General features: G+C 48.4%; 1 protein-coding gene and 1 non-coding gene across 2 annotated transcripts in view; one reads left to right on the top strand and one right to left on the bottom strand.

Annotated features, from left to right (window-relative positions):
* The window catches only part of LOC105559711 (optomotor-blind protein-like), a 112,896-nt gene that overhangs the window by 69,940 nt on the left and 22,674 nt on the right, over nucleotides 1-20,282 (top strand). The window lies entirely within an intron of this gene.
* On the bottom strand, nucleotides 10,376-10,448 carry Trnas-aga. The gene has a single exon. It is a non-coding gene; the product is annotated as a tRNA-Ser (tRNA).

Raw genomic sequence — 20,282 nt, forward strand, 5'->3', positions numbered from 1 at the left:
CGAAGTAATTTTCATTTCGATAATCAATCAACGATGGTAATCGTCTTCCCGGTATTAATAAACCGAAGCCTCGCGACTTTTCAAATTTGCCAAACGCCGAGGACAAAAGATTGTCAAGTGAATTGATTGGGATATTTTCATTTCGATAATCAATCAACGACGACAATCGTCTTTCCAATATTAAATAAGCTGGAGCCCCCGACTTTTCAAATTTGCCAAACGCCGAGAGAACAAAAGATTCGTTTGATGAAACTCCAACGGAGCGAGACGCACTCTTTTTCGCTCTCTTCCGCTGCCACAGACCACTTTCGGTGTACCTGCTCGAAGCAATCCAGAAAACGGTGGTCCATTCATAACCCATAGACGCCTGTGGCTAATCTCGGGTTCGTGGCGCCGGGCCACGATGGTCATCAATTTCATGGGAAATCGCCCGTCAATTTTGTATTTTGACGTGGGTCCGGCCCAACGGCATGCCTCCTCACGAAGTTCATTGATGACACTCTCCCGTTTCGTCGACTTCTGCATATTTTACGTGCGCGCTCGGTAAGTTTTCACTCGCTTCCCCTCCCCGTTCTCGCGGCGTATCTAACGAAAAATGCATAGCCCGAGAACTCGTAACTATCATGATTGCGTCCGCATCGGAGACCAGCTTCGGCGTACCTTACGTATGTATATATGGAAATGGTCTTTCGAAACTTTTAGTCCCACCTTTTTTCTCGCTGGCTCCCCGAGTCGAAATTTTGGCCCTATGTTGAACCTTTAATTCTATTATATAGTAGAACCTGAGAGAGTAAAAGAGGTTGAACTGCAAGTACACAATTTACTCCTACTTAAAAACTGATAGTGTCGGAAATTTCTGCTTTTGCCAATTTAGCATTAAAGTAGGTCCTGTTAAGTAGGAGCTAAAGTGAATTTTTAGATTTAAAGATTCAGGGAGGATTAAGAAAATATAATGTCATCAAAGTAGGTTATTGCTGGTTTATGTGTATAGATCAGCTAAGTAGATGCAATTCATTCACTTAAAAGTATCGAAAGAGAACCAAGATTTCGACTCGGGTAGGTGTAAATTATCCTTAAAAGTGTCAAAATAGTACCAAAATTTCGATTCGAACCTTGTAATTCTCGCGTCTTCACAAAATATTCGAAGGAATTTTTGAATTTTCCCGAAGACACGTTTGATGACATAATTAAACCTTTTTAGCAAAGACGGGTGATTGTCGCTATGAGGCAAATCGTGATCCATTCAAGAGCAACCGTACACGTGTATCTATAATATACCTACGTATGCAGCACACACATATAGTTATTTATGTTGCTCACTCGCAATTTACTCCGTCCTTATCTGCCTTTTTCTCCCGAAACTTCAACGAATTTCACGGTGGAGCGATTCGCGCACGCGTTAGGCGAACGAAAATTGGAGGCAATTTTCGGCAATTCCGTATAATTCGCGGGGCGTGGAGCGATCCGCGGTGTGTTCCGGGCGCGGGGAGGCACGCGAATAAATAATATCAAAGTAGGGAAAGAGAGGAGGGCGACATATGGCTCGTGTACCGATCGGGAAGCGCGATAAGGATCTACCGAGTTCTATCGTATTACGGGGAACTATCTCTTACGGGGCTTTTATAGAGGGGTTTCGGGATTACGGTCCACCGCAGGAACCTCCAGGGGGATCATAGATCCGCGATACGATATATCAGGAGGGTATAACTGCCGTATCTCTGATCCCTCCGCGATTTGACCGCTTTATCCCGAAACAAATCGATTTCCCTTCCGTTCCTTCCCCGTGGCCGATTTCGCGTGAAAAGGCACCACGCTGGCAGCGTCCATGTCGCGTCTACGGTAGCGTTCCACTGCCTCTCGTGTAAGTTTTCAATCCGTTTTGTATAATTACCGATGACGTATTAAAATACAAACCGAACGTTAGTCTTAAATTGAAAAATATTGCTCCGTACTTGGCTCCGTATTATCGAGGAAGAGATTTTTCCAATAAACTTTCCAGTTCTTCTCCGCCGGCACCGACCGTCGGAGTATCGCCTCGCGTTCTTCGGCGTATCGAACGGCTCGCGTAATCTCGTCGCCGTGGCTACCGCTCGTGAAACGAACGCAGGCAGGAGCGGGATCGTCGTCGTAAGGCGGATGCCCAGGTACGCGTTAGGCGCGGTGCATTAAACGGCCGCGCCGCGCCGATCATCGGGGTGCATCGACACCGAGGTGCTCGAAGGAGGGAAAAAAGAAAAATTCTTTACCGCCGGAATAACGCCGAGAATATCCCACGATATGCGCGCGGCGCGACGTGACCGCCGCGGTGAGTCACAGCGCGGGTATTCCGCTCGTGTGTGATCGCGCCGAGAGTACCGGTGCTCGGCCGCCGCATTAACAGCCCGGTATTTAACGTGCCGCTCGCGTTCGGCGGACTAAATACCGGTACTTAGGAAAGAGCTTACCGTGCGCGGATTTCTGCGCGGAGGAAGAGGGCAGAGGAGAGAGAGAGAGAGAGAGAGAGAAAGAGTTTTTTTCCGAAGTCTCGGATCGGACTCGTTCCCGTTTCCAGGCGCGGAATTCGAGGCGGATCGCGAGCGGGTAGGTGAGACGGTAGGTAAGCATCATCCCCATTATACCCCCTCCGGACCATTATGCTTCGATGTATTTCCATAACGACTCGTTAGATACGACGGATACCGTGAAAGTGTACGTGCTGCGGGCACATATCTCTACCTGGGCGAGCACCCCGCCGTGGGTGGTGCCCCCGTGGGAAAAAGTAACTCTCCCGCCGCCGCGGAGAGGGTTACCGAGCCTCCCCGTTCTCTCCTCACGAGGGCACGCCGGTGTCTTCTTCCTTTTTCCGATTTCGCCGCCATGCGTTTCCCGGCCACGGCAATCGTTGCCAATTTGCGCTTGTTGCTCCAAGAGATTTTAATTAAGAAGGAACGGACGAGGTCGATTGTGGGGGAGGGGGAGGGGGCAGAGGGGGTGGGATCGTGTGTGTTGCCCGCGCGGCAACGCGTACCCGATATAACGCGAGCTTCGAGCCTCTCTCGCCGAAGCGCGATTGGCTCTCGCAGTGAGAAATTGATGCGTTTTAATTAATCTCGATATCGGTTAATTTAGATTCTCGTTTATGTCAGCATTGAAAATAATCGCATAGCTATCGGCCGAAGGGAGGGGGAAGGAATTGACGTTGCTGAGGGCATAATAATAGCAAATTCCAGCGTAACGGATCGTGGATTATCGGAATTTTAATCCGCGGCCGAGAGTGTAATGTAAATTACTTTTATAAGAACGTAATAGAGATCGATTCGAGCACACCCTGCGGAAATTAACAACGCTTCGCGAGCGTTTGCCACCTTGGACATTGTCTTTTTGCATGCCGCGGGCCGCAAATTTTTCGTGCTGCGATCCTATCTTAATTTCCACGACGTCAGCATCGCTCTCGGCGCAATATCGTACGCGCCTCACCTGTTCGCGTAAGTGCACGGGGGACGCGCGTATCGCGCCTTCCGATATCGCGACGATTCCACGGGCGACCTATCGAACGGGAAGGCACGCAATAATCGTTCCTCGCGGCATGTCGCCACCGTAATCTCGCGTAAATTTTTCCTCTCCCGTCTCCATCAGCTATCAGCGATGGCCGCTGTAACGTACGCGGACCACCGCCGGCGGGGAAAATGAGGGGTGGGGAAATTTAGAGGGCGTCGCAAGGTAGTTTCCGACACACCGTTATTGCGGCAACGAGCGCACTGCTCATCCGAGGCGAGAAGAGGCCCGACACGCGGTAGCCGTTACCGTGCGGGATTTAAGGAACGTCGGGTCGCGCAGACGCGACGTTTTATCGCCGGGCTTGGCGGCGCGATGAAAGGCCGCGTCTTATCTACCGAGTGTCCCGGCCTCTATCTCTACGCGGTAAAGGATTCCCGTGTTCTTCACGAGATAGATCTTATTTATGTGGGCCCTTTCTCGGCTACCGATTAAATCGATGCGCGTTCCCGTCGCCGTTGCTGCTGCCGTGCGTCCGTCCCCCAGGCATCCAGATCCCGTTTCCGCCTTCCAGGAAACCGGCGCGCGCGCGCGCGCTGCGCGAATAGCCCAATCCGGAGAATCCTGGAATCGAGTCTACGAATTCTTCGCCGCGTGTGAAGGTGCCCGCCTCGTGTCATTGCGAGAACGCGAGCGCCGACCAGGGACCGGCCGCATTTTGCAGTCCCTTTGCAGCGTATTGTATCCTCGGTATAGCCGTGATATGAATTATGGCATACACGGGGATTCTAAAGAGAGTTCGTGAAGCACCGCGGACGACACGGTGACAAAAATAAGCGCAAAGTCGACTTTATAGATCGACGTGGGTTCGAACGCAAATACATTTAATTGCACGTAAGACGGAAATAAAAATGTAGACCGGTCGTGTGTCTGCTGAAGAGTTTCCTATGTGGTAGGAAAGATGATTCGTATGGTCCACTGAAAGTGCATCGCGACTTAATTTTCGTCACTTTTATAACACGAGACGTCGTGTCGTCAGAGACGTTAGTTGTCAGCGACGACGACGCGATGTAATATTCGCCTTTGACGTAGCGTCGCATTGTACGTAAACGACTTTGTTGGCGATACTACGCGTGTACCGGACACGTTATGAAGTTTTTCAATGAGCGGTACTTAGATCAGGAAGTAGTCGGCACTGTAACGCCTACCCAGTTTTCAGCACCTTATTATATCGGTGCAAAACTTCCCTCTAATATCGCATAATGTGCATTCGCACTTCTGTTTCCTTCCATTTTATCTATAGTTACTGAAGTTTCCGCGGAGTGCGATCCGTTTTACTTACTTTTATTTTACCTCGCCTCGTCGATAAATATATAAAGATACATTTTATATCAGTTACAACGTTCGCTAAACTTATGTCTGCGCGCACACTTGTTTAATCTCAAACGAACGCAACGTCGTTTGAAGCAAAGCAGCGTCTAGTTTGATAAGTAAATTGTCTGGTCTTATTTCCATTAGTGCTACTTTCGTTGAAAGCGATATTAAGACTCTTGGACGTACACGACACGTTAACCCGTTCTGTCGGATTACATATTATTCATGTTAAGTCACAACCATGTACAACGAACTATCAGAATGTGCGTTCGGGTTGGATCTTTCGCGCAATTTTGCCGAATAATTTTTTTCGTGAATTTATGTACATCTTTCACTTAGCCAACCACACTGTAACAAATTACATGTAAAATTGCAATTATAGTTGGTAATACTGGGACCATAAAGGCGTATTTACATACGTCAGTAAATTTACAATCAGTAAGCTGCTTGCTTTTAATTGTGTAAATTTTTCAATTTTTTGGTAATTTTTCATCATGTATAAAGAAGTATTTACACAACAAAGAGTAGAAAAAACGTTTTCGTAAAAGTTTTACACCTTGTAGGTAAAATTATTACTTTATGTAATAAGTAAACTGCTTGCTTTCATCACACGGAAAAAAAAGATTTGCTATGACAATCAAAAACCCTGCTAGTCTAGCAAATTTACCGCCGTAATATACGGACAGCCAGTTTGCTATGTTGCAGTAATCAAATCGCAAAGCTGCATAGGATTAGTAATTATATCTAATAAAATTTGATGTTACAGCACGGTAGATTTGTTAGTAGAGCAAAGATGATTCTTTACTACAACCAATGGAAAAAATAGCTTGGTACATGTAACTAATTTTTTTGCTGTTACATAAAAGAAAATTAGGTGCATTAATAAATCCTATTATAGCAAAATTATTAGTTACGCCAACAATTAAAATTAGGTAAAGTGATGCTCATTAAAACATTTACTCTACAATTATTATTGTGACGATCGCAATATGCGATACTTGCCCTGGCTTCCACGCCTCCCTTTATACCCTACGAGACTGAATTTTGATTCCGAGTTATGGCCGACACCATGCGCGGCCTAGCGGCGGTCGGCGAACTACTCAGAGGCTGGCGCTAGCTACGTCTCGCACTTAGCGAAAATGATTTGTTGCAGTAACTAAGATAATTTCAGCAAAAATCGATTTGTTTTATGAATAAAGTAACGATTGCTCTTACACACGACTTCTTTGCTGCATTAGCAAATTTACTTCTTTAAAACGTTTAATTTTGTTCAGCAAACTATAGATTTGCTGAATCAACTAAATCAGTTTTTTCCGTGCATGTATAAGTACTTACACAACAAAGAGTAAAAAAACTTTATCGTAAAAGTACATAAATTTATATATTTCCGTTATTAATAGTGTAACCGCTACGCTTATTATGTACGCAACTTTACATACTTTTTTCACAGTGGACGTACCGTTACAATCGGGCTTGAAATACAATTTTAAGTTGAAAGTAGAATATTTGCTGAACAGTTCAATAATATCTATACCAATACTTTGGAGCCAATTGTAAAGGATATATTGCGAATGTATATTATTCTATGCCGTTAACCGAAAATGGAAAGATTGCTCTAATGGGAACGTCGATTTGGAATTTCGACACGCGATGACCGACGTTGAAATTTTCACGAAATAACGGCAGACGCGGAGCGAAGCCTTTCCCCCCAAGGTCTCGGGACCCCCAACGCGCGATTCGTTCTATCGCGCAGCTTCTCCTCGTCCTTCTGGCGCGTCTGCCTCCGCTTCTCCAGCGTCGTTGCATACCTGGCTAGTTAAGGGCCGCCCGAAACTTGGAACAGTTAAAACAAAGCCTCGTGACCAGCCTCAAAGATGCGAGAGAGAAAAAGAGAGAGAGAAAGAAGCAGAGAGAAGGAAAAGGGAGAGAAGACTAGGATCGGAGGCTGGTCGCCCAGAGCCGAGCCGGTGAGCTCATCTAAATCACAAATCTCTCAGCCTCCATCAGCACACCTCCAACGATAGGAGTCCACAGTTAATAACCATCCCGGCGTGTCGGTGTGCGAGTCGTCCTAAGTTTGCCCAAGTGTTGGTGAGCACCGCAGCAGTTTCATCGTTCACCTCCTGGACTCGCCAGAAAAGAAGAGAGAAAGGAGAAGATGGTCGTGCGCGCGCGAGCGAGCGAGCGTAAGCGCGTCGGTGAACGGTCACGGATACAAGCCGGTTGGTGTCGTGGCTTCCCTCACGGATACGCTCGTCGGCTCTTCCACGTATTGGTAACCACGGACCCCCCGCGACATGGCGCCAGGGTGCTCCGCCTTCCTCCGAGGCGCTCACGATCGCGCGCCCATAACCCCTGGTCGTAGTCGTCGTGTAAGTCCCTCGGTCACCTGAAACGCCGGGCCCCGTCTTGCACACCGTACCGTGTCGATGGAAATTTACATGGGCTTTTTTACAAAGTGCTGGTAGATTTAATCAGCTCCGTCGCTAGGGCCCTCCCGTCTCAATTAGTTGTCTTTTTATGCGTTCGCTTTGATGAAACCAACCTACGACGGCGCTTTTTTTTTATGGAAAGGGAGACTCGCGATAGAGTAACGTCAAATTTTTGCCGGCCGCAACGAAAATCTGTCCGTCTGTCGCTGTAGAGCGACAAGACCTCTCGTCAGAAATAGAGACGCTTTCGAATTTAGAACACTACGATGAACAATTCATCTTTTTCTCTCAGATAATGGGAGTAATAGCGAAATCGCTGCAACGATAGCCATGTTATTCCACTATAGCGTTCCCATGTATTATCCAAACCCAAGCCTACCCTAAGATTTTTGCCCGATATTGCCCGTAGATTTTCCGAACCGGCCGAATTCTTCGCTACGTCACGCGATACCGTGCCAATTTTAACGGCCGCGATCCGTCGTTAGCATACAAAGTGCCGGTATAGATGCGAAGTAGGGGCGGCGGGGGTGAGACGCACGTTATCGTGTTCGTGAAGGTTACAGGTTGAAACACTTCGTCCGTCATACTTATTCAAAGTGGAAGATTCCGTAGCCCCCGGACGACTTCCTACGTCGGTCGCACCTGAGGGCTCCTCGTAGGTGCGAGTGCCATATTATAGCCGGCTATAATAACGAGCGCGGTGGTTCTGCACGAACGGAGCCTCCCCCAGAACCTCCCCCTTTGCCCCACGCTGCCCCCGACTCTCGGTGCTCTATATATGCGCGGCCGCTGAATCGGCAATAACTCCGCGGCTCATCTCGTATGCACTTGCAAATTCGTCGTGGATACTTATGACTACATTATACCGGTTGCTCGCCGCGGATCAAGCTCTCAACCTGCTATTCCAAAGGAATAGCGTTTTATCGTGCACCCACGGCGGCTACGCATACGTATTATCGAGTCTCGATCTTGTCTTGCGCAGATTCGCTCTCTTCCTCGTTACGTTTCAATTGGATGCTGCAGCGAAATGGGGTTTCGAAACCAAAAAAAAAAGAACCGACGACGTTCGCGAGACATAATTACGCGGATTCCCAGGATTTTGAGATCCTTATTCAATATTCCAGCGGCGAGGGGTCCTCGTGGAAAAAAGATGGAGAGAGAGAGAGAGAGACAAGGCGGCGAGGACGAGGTGCGCGGCGACGTTCGCGATGCGTGAAAAAAACGCGCGCGTAATCCCCACGTGCGAAGTCCGTATCCCATTAAATATACGCACCGTGGACCGAGGTCATTCGTCACTGGCGCCCCTCATCTCCGGTCCCACAGGTCGGTCCACCTCGGTAAAAGGGAGAGAGAGAAGGAGCGCGGAGACGGATCCGCCGTCACGGAGGAGCAAAAGAGAGAAAGAAGACACGACATCTTTGTTTGGTAGAGGCTCGGGGTGGCCCAGGCCCCGTCGGGCCGTTAGGGTGGTCGAGGGGGAGACCCTGTAGATGAGGGGTTTTGGAGGTTAAACAAACATGTGATTACCGACTCTGCCTACAGCTGGCTACATTATATCTGCCTACCAAGGTAACCATCTATCGTTTCTTTCTCCTTCTATCTCTCTCGTCCCACCGAATCCATCATCCGGTGTTCTCTGCCAAGTCTCCCCTCTTCATCTCCGTCTCTCCTCGCTTTTCCCTCTCGCCGTCTCTCTCGAACATCGTCGTTCATACCCGGGCAGTCTGGAGAAAAAGAGAAAGAGAGGGAAATAGAGGAGGCAGCGAACTGTGGCTGGAGGCTATATAGCACGCCATCATCTTCCGTAGAAGATGAGGGAGGAGGAGGAGGAGGAGGAACCGGAGGTGCTTGGAGCCTCGAGAGAAACAGGGAGACGTATCTGTCTTTTTGAGTAGCCACCTAAGAACTATCTCGACCTGTGGCCGGCGATCGGACCATCTTCAACCTGCGCCACGTTGTCTCTTTCTCTCTCTCTCTCTGACGATTAATTTCCTGTTTCCACAAATCGAGTGTTCTCTGCGCGCGTCCTCGTCACATTGACATAATGCACAATATCTCGGGCAGAATCTGAATCGCGCGATAGCCACGAGATTTTTCACCGAGACCTTTTTAATTCAGCGCGACAATTTGTGCGCGTGTAATTTTAGAAATACCCGAGTCAATGTCCTCATATCTTGTTTCAATTTGGTTGACGTAAATTGTTATCTAGAGCTTTTGCACGAGCGAGGAAACTTAAATGGTGCACCGGAGGAGAGCCGGCCGACCAGATTGAGCGAGAGGACGAATAGGAGTAGAATCGTTATGCGCTACGTAAACCGTATATATCCCCGAGGCATTTATTCTCCACGCACCGTAGGAATCCCCGCGTATTCTACGGAGAAATCACGCTTATCGTGCCCGATCGCATTTAACGCTAATTACAGCAGAATCTGTCATTCCTTCGCGCGTGTCTCATTAAGAACCGCCGGCAGCCTCGCGGGCAGAGTAAATCTCGTCATTATGTCTTGCGTTTTCTTGACGAAACTGCGATGTTCCGCGGGACGCGCCAAGTGGCTACGGCTCGAGCAGCGGCCGTTTAATTACTTTGTGGCACGTACACATACCGCACGCACACACGCCCACGCGATCGTGTGTATGTACGGCGCGGTCGCATCTCGTAGCCGGCGTTGCAAAAGTGCGGTCTTTGATGCGCGTGACGGTGAGCGCTTACACGTGTCCGTCCTCTTTACCGAAGCTCCGTTCTCGAAGAAAGCTTCTCACGCGAAACCGTCCCCGACTGTTTTCTCCCGTCTGCGGCTCTTCGAAACGACAATATCCGCCTTTCGGCATTATCGCATTTCATACAACTTCTTTAAAATTCGCGCTAACCCTTTTCAGCTAATGCAAGATACATGTTATTTTCAACTCAATCGAACTCGATTCAGTTGTCACAACGGCACTCTTATTAGTTAATAACTGTAGGAAAGTGAAAAGCACTTACATTTTTAACAAATCGGCAAAGTTCACAAGGCTCTCGTGTGACAAACACAAATTCAAAAGAATGAAAGGCAAAGAGCCCAAATAATTCTTACTTTAAACTTATTGCGAAAAATATTCGCCTCAGCCAGGGCTCGAACCTGGACCTCCCTACTCTCTAGGCGGGCGTCTCACCAATTCGACCACTGAGGCAACTTATATTGTTTCTTTATTGTATCTACTAGATGTCTAAATTAGATCGGTAACTTTCCTAGTACGTAAACGATGTAAATGTAAGAGACACTTGAGTAACTTCAGGCTCGATCAAACGGGAATTCCCACGGACTAATCGTCTGCCGTCGTCCCGACGAAGCCGGCCATATTGAAAAATGAGTTGAAATGATAAAACGTAATCTGTGGAGGGCCAGTGGCCAGCGACGAGAAAGAGAGAAGGGCCCTCCGAGGTAGGGGGGCCGTAGGACGCGCTTAATGGGTCCGCTTCGTCGGGACGGCTTCCTGCTTAACGCCGAGCCACTCGCCCACGTCCGCTCATTCCACACAATTCCAGGTCGCCCCCTTCTTTCCCTATCCTCGCTCTCTGTCCGCACTCTCTCCTCGCATTCGGCGCGGCCGCATCAATCCGCCAATCATAATTTCTATCAGAGCCACCTCCGGGTGACGATAGCCGACAATCGCCAGATTGCCCGGACGCCTTTTGTCTCCCTCCGAGCCTCGGCAATGATGCACTCGAGCAATTTTGCCACGCGCACCACGGCGGCCGTCATCGCCGTCGGTCCTCTTCCATTTCTGCGTCGTCCGCGTCGCGCCCATAGACATAGTAATGCGTGGTCTACAATACGTGGAGTAAGCGTGGAGTAAGGAGTAAGGGAGAGCCCTAACTTCTAGCTTTTGGTGTAAGGAAGCTGAAATACGGGCATGATTGTTAAAATAATTGTAACACTGATTGATGGCATTTTAATTCACCGAGAGTAAGCCTAAGAGCTGAAGTAGGAGTGAGAAATAAAATGGATTTATTTCCTTACTCCTACTCCTTACTCCAGCTTACTCCATGTATTGTAGACCAGCCTTAAGAATAGACTGCGCGCTCCCTACCTCACTCGTGTGAAAACATGTACAAACTTTAGAACGAGATAGCTGGTGGTGGGTCGCATCTCATCTTTGTCTAGTGAAGTAATGGTGGTAATAAAAGAGTGGGGGAATGATAGAGGCTAAAGGATAAGCGTTAGGACGACTACGGCGGTCATTAGTAGTCTTGGACAGCGGCGACTGGACCGAGGCCGTGTCGTCAACAACAACTCTGTCCACTCTGTCGAGCACAGTAGCCATATTGAATTTTTGCCCCACTCCAAATACTGATAGAGAGAGCATAAGGTCCAAAGTATGCTGTCTCTTTTTAAAATTTGTACACTTGTGCAGCAAAAATGCCCAGGCTGTATATATTTACTATGTCTATAGTTGCGCGGGACTCTAGCTGTGTGTTCGCGTCGTAAGTTGCTGCACTATTGCAATTTACGATGTATTCAACGCATTTGCTTCGCCATTTCGCGTAGGAAGAAAGAAAATTCGAACGAAAAATAGAGAACCAAGATCTTTCCGGGTGAATCTATTGAAAAGAAAGGAGGAAAACTCGACCGATGGGGAAAGAAGGCGCGTGGTAATTCAAGGTGAGACACGTAGTCGCGGTGTTCTGTAAACTTTGCACGAGCTCTAGCGAAACCCGAGCCACAGAAAAACGTTCCGGCGCTTCAACCCTCGAGGAAGAAAACGTGTACAGCTCTCTCTCTCTTTCTCTCTTTCTTCCTCTCGGCCGACCCGGTTGACTCGTGTGATGCGCGCGTAGATTGCACGCGCGCTCGCGCCCGGTTTTTCTTCTTTCACGCGAATCATGTTCTCTCATCCCGCCTTTTCCTCTGCTCCTTCTCTTTTTCTTCGTCTTGCCCGTTTCTCGCGATTCTCTCGTCCTCCCGGCGTCTTTTTCGGCGGGAGCGGCGCTTGCGCCCACGCAACGTGAGAGGGAGAGAAAGAGAGGCCGCAAGACGGCGCACAAGCGGCGCCTTTGAGCAAATTGAAAACACCCGTCGGATTCGGCTAATTACCGAAACATAATGAGCGTCCTCTCCCTCCCGCTCGCCTTCCGCCGTTCGTCTTCCCTCATTCTTCCTGGCGACGTCTCCACGGGCGCCCACGGTCGATTCCTTCACCCTTTTACCCAGGCTTGGCGCCACCAGACCGCCGAATGCACGGAACGTCGTCAGGATTCGCGGATTCCCGTCTTCCGTTTTCGTTCGCCAATAGGAAAGCCTTCGACACCCAGGCATTCCGGTCCATCGTGCAGCCTGGCTTTTAACGGCGTCGCAACTCTTCGTTTGAGATACAGTCTTACCACTTGGTCGATGTTTTGCTCTGAATATAATTTTCGGTTTCAACACGTCGAAATGGCATTCGGTGCTATCGTAGACGAATGCTTCTCTTTCTCCTATCTTGTCTCCGTTTCGGAATGACACGATGCCAGGGCGCACACGTCGTGTGATTAGAACGTACGTTGTTGCGTATGAACGCAACCGGTACGGTGTAACTTGGGTGTCGCGGGGATGGGAGTAAATCAGTTTAACGACCGTACTTGGATCCATTCCGTTCCTCGTCATTTTATTGCGATACCTAACGAGCTGACAGCCGGGACAGATGTTTCGCGGCTATCCGCGAGCGCTCCTAAAATCGTTCACCAAGGGGACCACCTCGTGGGCGGCGAATCACGCCGCGTCGCGGCGACGTCGTTGGTGGTGCATCTGTTGCAAATTAGGGCGGCCTATAAAAAGGCGCTACTTTTCGCCGAAGGCGAACCGCGGGTCCTTGAGCGACAAGTGGAGCAAGTTGCGGGATGCAACGCGAGGGCTCCGGGGAAGTGTTTCTTACTTTCCGACGACGGATCTCCCGATTGTCTGCGCGCTTTATTTCGGTAACAAGTAGTGTAAAATTGCGTGGACCGCGCGCAACGTGCCAAGCGCGACTCGCGGATATTTATCGAAGCATCGGGAGGGGATAAAAAGAAATCGGCGAGAGTCTCGAGAGCGCGAGTCCGCGTGCCGAGAAATCGCGCGCGGGATTTGTCAGCCGGCCCCGACGCCTTCGTTCTCTCACGGGAGCGAGATCCGCGCGAGGTTTCTCCCGCGACGAATGGGACGAGGTGGGCGCAGAGACAGGGTAGAAATTTGTGCTACGGTCGAACATGTCGCGCGCGCGCACGATCGGGGCCCGGAGACATCAGAGGCGCCGCCGCGCAAACTCTACTAATGGACGCTCGACGACGGCGAACTGGGGAACCGGGATGGGGGACGCGGGCGGAAGAAAGGGGGCTCCTTACTGTTTGTCGTTTGAATGTTTTAGGACCTCTGCTTAACCAACTTACTTACTGCCTCTGTGGGAGACAGCCGCTGCCGTGTTTGCACGGAACATTTCTTCTTTTCTTCCCTCAGTTCGCCCACTCCCCCCTCACCCTGGCGACGGTGACGCTGGTGTACCGTCCGTCCGTCTCTTCCTCCTCCTCCACCTCCTCCTTTTTCACTCTTCCTGAAACTGCGGACACCTTCTGTGTCGCTATACATCCACACAGCAGACGTTTCTCTATGACGGATGCTTCTGCAAACACGCGTATCTGTTTGCGCTTTCTGGCGGCTGCGCGCGGACACCACCGTATTTTTGGTGTGTCCGCAACGGGCGGCAGTTAAAAATCGACGCGCCACTATCGCCTACTATTTTTCTACCGATTTTCGTGTTCAAATTTGCTTCCGGGTACGCCGCGCCGCCGGTTTGCTCAGTCGGCGTTATATTAACGGTGTACCGAGGACAGGGATTTGCCTCGCGGACGGCGGATTGTCCCCTGCAATCTCTTTTTTTTGTTTGCTTTTTGTTTTTTTTACATTGTCATGGAGACTCACGCGCGGTAAGCTTCGCGCAAATTCTTCCACGTGTTTAATACGCGACGTATCAAGATACGCTAAAGCGGAGTTGGTTGAACATATCGTTAATTAAACATGCGATGCATAGACTTATATACCAGACTGCGCCACGGACGCGCTGTCCTAAACATTAGAGTGCAGACATATCAAAAGAGTCGTGCTCTCTGTGTTTCGCTCAGCGTTAAGAGTGGGGAGAAAACGAACAAGTCAGACACATTGACTCACTTCTGCTCCCCCTCTCTTTCCGTATCTAACGACCGATGCCTCCTACGGATGGCGTAGTCTAGTATATAAGTCTATGATGCAACGTTCTTTTCCAATACATTGTGCCCGCCGGAATCTCGCGAAGTAAGAAATGTTCGGACGTGTTTTACTTGTTAACCCTTTGAAGCGTACATTTTCCTATTGAACCATTTTTGTGAGACTTGGTATACAAGGGTTTTTGGGGTTGCTGATTGCAAATCCGTTAACAGATTTTCATAATTCAAAATGGCGGAATTCAAAACTTAAAAGAATGACATCATTCAACTGTAATTCAACTGTGCTGAGAAATATTATTTCGATATTATTAGAACCGATGGAACATAAATTCCAGTTGAAACGTATTTCTTTTTTTATGAAAGTTCTTATAGAACATAAAAAAATAGCGCGAAATGACGGATGCAAAATTGAAATTTGATCATTTCTTAGAATTTACTCATTCTTGGCACTACTCAGAGCTAACGACGCGGACGTGACGAATCCCTAAATACCGCAATCAAACGAAAATGCTAAAAAACTTGAAAACTTAAAAAATTCACGTACTTTGCATTCGCCATTTTTGGTCGGCCATTTTGAATTTTGAAAATCTGACATCAGATTCGTAATGAGCGACCCCGAAAACCCCTTTGCATAAAGTGTTCAAAAAATAATCTTAAAAAACTTGGTCAATAATGAATTTTTTCGAAAAAAATCGCGGTTTTTATCATATTCGTTTATTTACAAAACTTTTACGATAAATATTAAAGACTACTCAACTTTTTTTTAATGTTCTTTTCTTCCTAAGATACCCAAAAGTGCAAAGAAACCCGACCTGAATGCGTTAACTAGAAATTAAAGGGCTAAAAAGTAAAGAAGTTGAGTAACGTGGGTTGCCACCATGCTTCAAAGGGTTAATTGTCGCGAGGTATTGGAGTGAATCGCGGGACGACGCTCGAAGCCCGAAAGAACCGCCGTTTATCGGCGCTCGCCGCACGCACTTTACGCGCCGTATACGCGTGCATCGTCATCGCTCCGAATTATTGAGACAGATTGTGATAAAGTGTCCCGAACTCCGGGGTTATCCGAACGCCTTCGCGGTCGGGTCACGGCTGGCCGGGGGCACCGATAATGCGGGGCGAACGCTCGATCGGTGGCTCGGTCGAGGTTGAACGGAAAGGGGAGAAGATCGGTTCGGGAAGAGAGGAAAAAAAACGTTCGAGCGCGTTGACGGGTCCCGAGAGGCTTAATGCACGCGTTAATTCCCGATTATTGCGCTCCCCCGGCCATTTATCTCTTTTATGACCGACAAGCTATCCATATTTACGATTTTCGAACGGTCCTTCTTGAAAGTCATCCAGTGGCTCGTCTTCCTTTCGGCGAGCCGTTAACGCTTTTCTCACGACGATGGTTTTTTTTTAAATCGATACTTAATGGTTCATTTAGGATGTCAACATTATCGATAACGATACAATTCCGTGTCGTTGGACAGTAGTGGCGAGCAATAAAATGTGATACTTGTTCGAACGAAGTTTAGCAGCGACGCGAGCGAAGGAGAGACGTGCGTCGGGCTAAAAAAAATATTCTTTCCACGCGCAACGACACTGGGACGTACACGTATCCGTAGCCCGTTTGTCGGTGGAGGGTCAGTTTAATGCTAATAGATTAGGTTTAGTTAAGGGCAGCAGTAGTGCCGGCGGCGAAAGGGGTTTACGCGTCCCAAGGGTAAAATACTTCACGCGCGTTGTCGACATATGTTTCTCTCACGTGACACGACCAATTTAATTCCATTTCTTCGGTAAAATCAGGAGAGCGAGCGTGACGTGAACGAATGGCCGTAGGATTGCATCGTCTCGTTTCACGCGAGATGTCAGATGCTCGGCGCAGCTTTTATGGCGTTAATCAATCGGGCTCGACGTTTTTCTGCGTATCTGCTGGCGACGTGCTAGACGAAGAAATAAATCATCGGCGAGGAGCAGCCGAGTTAATCAATCTGATCGACGCTCATAATTAACGGTGCGGGAAAATCTTTCCAATTTTGCACGCGTATCGGGGAAAGAAATTTCAACCGTGAAATCTCGCCATTTTTTTCGTCCGGGAGAGCACAAGAGTGATTGAGAGATAGTAGATTAGCGGCGAGACACGTTAATACGCTTTCGAGTCGCCGCGCCTAAAAGGGGAAGACCACCTAATGCGCTTCTTTAGATACGTTCGCAATATCTCCGAGCTGCGGTTCGATATAATCGACGTGCATTCCGTATTCCGCGCGGGCACGGCCTCTAAACCGCATTGCTCTCGCCGGGGGGGAAAAAAAATAGCGGCGGCGGTCAGTATCCCTTCGCGCGAGAGTGCCACGCGAGCCCTCATTAGTATTCCGAAAAACGAAGGGACGCGCGATTACCAGATAGGGTGGCCGGCGCGATCGCGGCGACTCGTATTCTTCGGGACAATAAAGCCGGCACTGAAAACGAAGGGGGTGGCTGTCGCTGCCAGCTAGAATTCCGGGGGCGGGAGGGGGGAGGGTTTCGCTGAGCTTTCAGCCTTCCGTTTCCTTCTTTTTCCTCTTCTCTCTTCCGGTTCTCTCCCCGTTTTCTGGCATTTCTCCTTCCTTTTTCTTTCCTTTTTTTTTTACGTTTGATTCTACGACGATGAAATCACAGGGTCGTAACACCTCGACTGGAAACGAATCCGACGGCTGTCGCTGCGGCGGGGTCGAAGTAAAAAAAAAAAGGAGAAGATGAGAGGAGGAGAGTCCGATAATCGGTTTCAATCAGCACCATTGTCGGTCAGCGTAATCCGCCAGGCTGAGGCATCGAAAAAAAAAGGAAAGAGTCGGCGGACTACCGAAGGCGAGAGGGAGCTTCGCTGGCTCAGCGGGAAAAGCCCGTTCCTGGTGAACACACGTGTATAGCCTCGTCTAGTCTTTAGCCAATATTTAATGTTCTATATTTAGCGGATCGTCTAGATTCTACGTCCGACGCGGTGAGATCGATAAATACGCGATATCCACGCTCGTTGCCAATGCGTGGAACCATTATTCTAACAGGGAAGTTAGAAGAGCTCTGGTGTACATAGGTCGTGATATTCCCGTGCTCGTCATTGTTAATACATCGATACGTTTTTAGCCTGCTATTCTTCTATCGGATCATTTTCCTATCATCTATGGAGAGATAAAAATATAATAGAGCTGTATAATCCCCAACAAACGGGGAGCGAACCATCGAGACGTTCATCGATGACGGCGGCGCAAAAGTTACTAGGTTGTTGCGTATGAAATGGCCGTTCTTGAAATGAAACTTTCACCAATTGCTTTCAAATGCCGAGTAACTACTGAATAGTGGGCGCCCAGTCGTCCCGCAATATCCCCAACAGTTTCACATCCATCGGATTCAATCCAACACCCTTAGCTCGTCGTTGTCTGTGGCCGTTTCACAGGGTAACCACGAGGCTCGTTTTCAAGGCTTACATCTCCTGAACGAAATTTTTCAAACCAACGCCCAGTTGTTCGTCCACTAGCTGTGCTTTCTCCAAATGCCGTGTTGATGTTTCTGGTTGCTTCTGCTACGTTAAGTCCATGTTTCTTCTTCTTCCTCGTGTATTAGGCTTAAAGCCTGTTTTATCCTGTACCAGAACGAACTGGTACTTTGAGCATTTGGTTTTATTTCGTCTTCGGTAGGCTGCTAATCTTGCCGTAGAAAACCTCCAACCTGGAGGGCTATACACCTAAAGGGGTATGTGTGGCAGGATACTCTCGGTGGTTGCCACAGGTCCAAGTTTTAATTCGTAAAAAAAAGAATTATCCGTATCGGCTCTTATCCATTATTTTCGGTTGGCTGGTCACGACGACGTTGACGGCGATTAATAAAAAAATGAAATATAGGTTTTGAAGATCGGGGCTGTCACTTTAATTCGACATATAACAACTGTCTCGTTCCGTTCGCCTTTACGTATTGAAACGTCACCAATGTTGGCAATCTGCGAAAACGGCCATTTCATGTGCAACAACCTAATAGTTTCGGATCGAATTCGCCGTTCGCCGTCGTTTTCAGCGAATGGCGAAGGAAAAGAAGCGGTCCGTGGAATTTATCTTGTTTGTCTGCGCGCGGCGATAAGAGGCGAGCTTCTGCGACACCGTCGGGATCCGCGGAGCGTTTCGCATCACCCGTGTAACCCGTGTTCGAGGAGCCTCCGAGGGTTGAGGCGCCGCTCGTAAAATCTCTCGAGCACCGTGCAATTAGCGCGATATGCAAACAGCCGCGAAAAAAGAACAGCGGCGACGACGATGACGGCGGCGATCGGAACAGGACGGCGGCGCATCACCGCGGGATATCGCCCCCGTATCTCTCGAATATTCAGGAGCAATTTTTCCCGCCATTAAAGGAAAAATTCGAGGCACTCCCGCTCCTGTGTGTTATTTCACGGCGCATCGAGCATCGCCGGCAATTTCACACTTGCGACCCGCGCAAAACGCCCCTCGCGGCGCTCCTTTCCCATCTTTTCCTGCAGCCGTGTATTTCAGCGCGGGAGATACCGCGCTCGTTCCCCGTCAAAGAGCCTTTTTTTCCCTCCGAGCGAGAAAGAGGTAGAGCGAAAGAGAGAGGGAGAAACGGAGTGACGCTTCTTTATACGCGCGGCCCGTCTGTAAGCAGCCTGATTTCCGTTTAACGTTTCCCTCTGTTACTTTTTTTCACCGTATCAACCGCCGAGGAAATCAAGGGAAAGGACGATTCTCGCGTGTACCCCTCTAAACCTTGACGATTCTTGCTTAAATAACCTCTCGTGCACGTTTCCATGTGAATATGTACATACGGCTACATCAAACGCACTTATCCTGGATCTTTTCGCGATTCATAATATAAATCCGCAGAAGCACTTTGCTGGAGTTTGTTATGCGTATTTAAAAAAAAGAAGCTTTATTGTACACGTTAAACAGTAGTCTGCGCAACTCGAGGCTAATGCTCTCGGTTTAATCGCGTGTAAATATTCCCGAGATTTTTCGTGACACAGCAATAAAGACTTGGAGTGTGGGATAACGATTGAATTTCCGTTTTCTCTCCAACGAGCCGGACTTGGCCCGCGGAGTTTATCAGAAATTACTATTGACGGCGTGGTGGCACTGGTGGCTGGCGACAGTACCTATTTGCTTTCATTCAGTGATCAAAGAACGGCGTTAAGTCGATAATCTTTATTTCTTCGCGTGCACAGTGGGTCCATTCAACAGATTCGTTCAGGCCATAGAGCTTCCGCGCAATTTGGCTTGACAACGGAATTAAATATTGGCCGCAGTACCAGAGTCTTCCGAATCGCGCTGTAAATTTAAATGAAACACGGAAAGAATTTTCTTTCAAAATTTATCCTGAAAATAATATAATTGTGGGACAACGTGGCATTTCGAAGAGTTTTGTGCGACTTTTTGGAAATTTTACTAGTAAAATGTATGGTAAAATTTCAGAAAACTCTCACGAAGTTCTTCAAAATGCCATGTTGTCCTACACGGAAAAAAATGATATGGTGCACATAACCAGAAATATCTGGTTGTAAGCAATATAGCTGCATTATCCTAGTTATCTTTATGCAATGATTATGTGTATGCTTGATATGACTTAGTTACTTAGTTGTATCAACTACATCAATGTAGTTGTACATGATCTGGTTGTGACAACCAGACTTCGGTTGGAGCATTAATATACTGTGGATATGATAATCTATCCACATATTCGCGGACACGCGAGTCGCCGTGCGCCAGCTTCTGAGTAGTTCACCGACCGCCGCTAGGCCGCGCATGGTGGCGGCCAAAAACTCGGAAGCAAAATTCAGTCTTGTAGGGTATAAA

The sequence above is a fragment of the Vollenhovia emeryi genome, unplaced genomic scaffold, assembly GCF_000949405.1.
Source record: "Vollenhovia emeryi isolate VEMERY1.0 unplaced genomic scaffold, V.emery_V1.0 DF939259.1, whole genome shotgun sequence".
NCBI lineage: Eukaryota > Metazoa > Arthropoda > Insecta > Hymenoptera > Formicidae > Vollenhovia > Vollenhovia emeryi.